Source organism: Elephantulus edwardii, unplaced genomic scaffold (assembly GCF_000299155.1).
Source record: "Elephantulus edwardii isolate Elephantulus edwardi_28Jun2011 unplaced genomic scaffold, EleEdw1.0 scaffold00011, whole genome shotgun sequence".
In the NCBI taxonomy this organism is placed as follows: domain Eukaryota; kingdom Metazoa; phylum Chordata; class Mammalia; order Macroscelidea; family Macroscelididae; genus Elephantulus; species Elephantulus edwardii.
The window spans coordinates 31114198-31116012 of NW_006399761.1; positions in this window are offsets into that span (position 1 = coordinate 31114198).

Here is a 1815-nt window from a genome sequence, read left to right on the forward strand (position 1 = left end):
TTTAAAAAAAAAAAAAGGTCAAAGTCCCAATGGACCGGAAGAGAACACTGGAGCAAAGTAGTGAGCTGGGAGGAGGGTAATGAATGACTAGGCCTGAGGACAATTTGCTGGGATGGGGGAAAGAACAAAAACAACAAATAAACCCATAAACTATAATATTTCATGTGAACTGGAGTTGTGAGAACACCACCAGCCTCTCTGCTCTTGGAATATAAGCTAGTATTTCTCCCACTCCTAAACTCAACTCATTGCCATCGAGCCTGAACTGACTCATAGCTGACCTTTCAGTGGGTTTTCAGAGGCTATAACTTGCACAAGAGATTGCCCCTCTTTTTCCAACGGAGCCACTGATGGATTCAAACTGGCAGAGAAGTGTCACTTTTGGATTAAGAGCACAGCTTCCTACCACCTAGGCTGCCAGAGCACCCTGCTGATTCCTAAAAGAAGACTGAAAAAGAGTGGTGTCTCCTGGGGTACTTTGGGCTTTGAAGGATTTAGACTTTTATATAAGAATATCTTTGGAACCTAACACTATTTTTTAAAGAGGAAATTAATTTTTCCTGAAAACTTTTAGGGCATATATCAGCATCTCTATAACTACCAAAATAAAGCTCTGAAAAAAACTTCAGAGTTATTACTGTGGAATATCTCATATCTAGAGGAGTTATAGTTGTACATAAAAATCAAACCAAGCCCATTGATGATGCATATATGACAATTGGGTATCTGAGGCTGTAAATCTTAACAAACACCAAACTCATCTGTCTCCCACAAAGTAGCTCATGGATTCAAGCAATTAACATTTCAATGAACAAGCCAAAACTTAACCTCCTATGCAACCAGAGCACCTTCATTCATTCACTTAGTGCTGTTAAGTTGGAACTAACTCAGAACTGACCCTCCGGTGGGTCTCCGAGACTATAAATGGGCAGAGATTGTACCTCTTTCTCCCACAGAGCAACTCGTGGTTTGGCATCACCAAAGAAATGTTGTCTTTGGATTCGCAGCACAATTTCCTACAAACCAGGTCAGCAGAGTTCCTTGAGTCTTCATAAAAGTCAAATAGACCAACAGTAGCCAAATACGTTGACCTGAGAAGTGCGTAACTGAATGGCTGTCACAAGAAAATATACTGGAAGGACCTAACAAAGCAATCCTCACCTTGGAGCTTTCTAGAAAGTTGTAACCTAGGAAAACAGGAAACAAAGACAAAACAAAACAAAAACACATTGCCATCAGTCCATTCCAACTCGTACTAGCTGACATAGAGCAGAGCAGAACTGTCCCACAGATTTTCCAAGGCTATAAATCTTGGAGGAAGCAGGCTGCCATGTCCTTCTACTGGGGAATGACTGATGGATTTAAATTGCTGACCTTTCAGTTAGCAACAGAGTTCAACTGGAGTTCCTTTGGAGCAAACTAAAGCCTGGTAAGTGGAATCTGAGCTAAGATACATTTAGATCTGCACCATCCCCTCAGATCTGATTGATTCTGAATGGGAAGGGTCACTATATGAGAGCAGACCCCACCTACCAAATGGAAAGGAGTGAGAACAGGAAGGAGTGTGGGGAAAAGTAGAGGCAGAGAGAATCTCTGTCTCTAAAAGGAGCCAACAAAAATGAAAAGATCTCACAACAGCAAGATAAAGGTAAACAACCCAATTGAAAAATGGACACAGGATATGAACAGATACTTCACCAAAGAAGACATTCATATGGCCAAGAAACACATGAAGAAATGTTCAAAATCCCTAGCTCTAAAAGAGAGATGTAAATCAAAACAACTATGAGATAACATCTCACCCCAGTAAGAAGA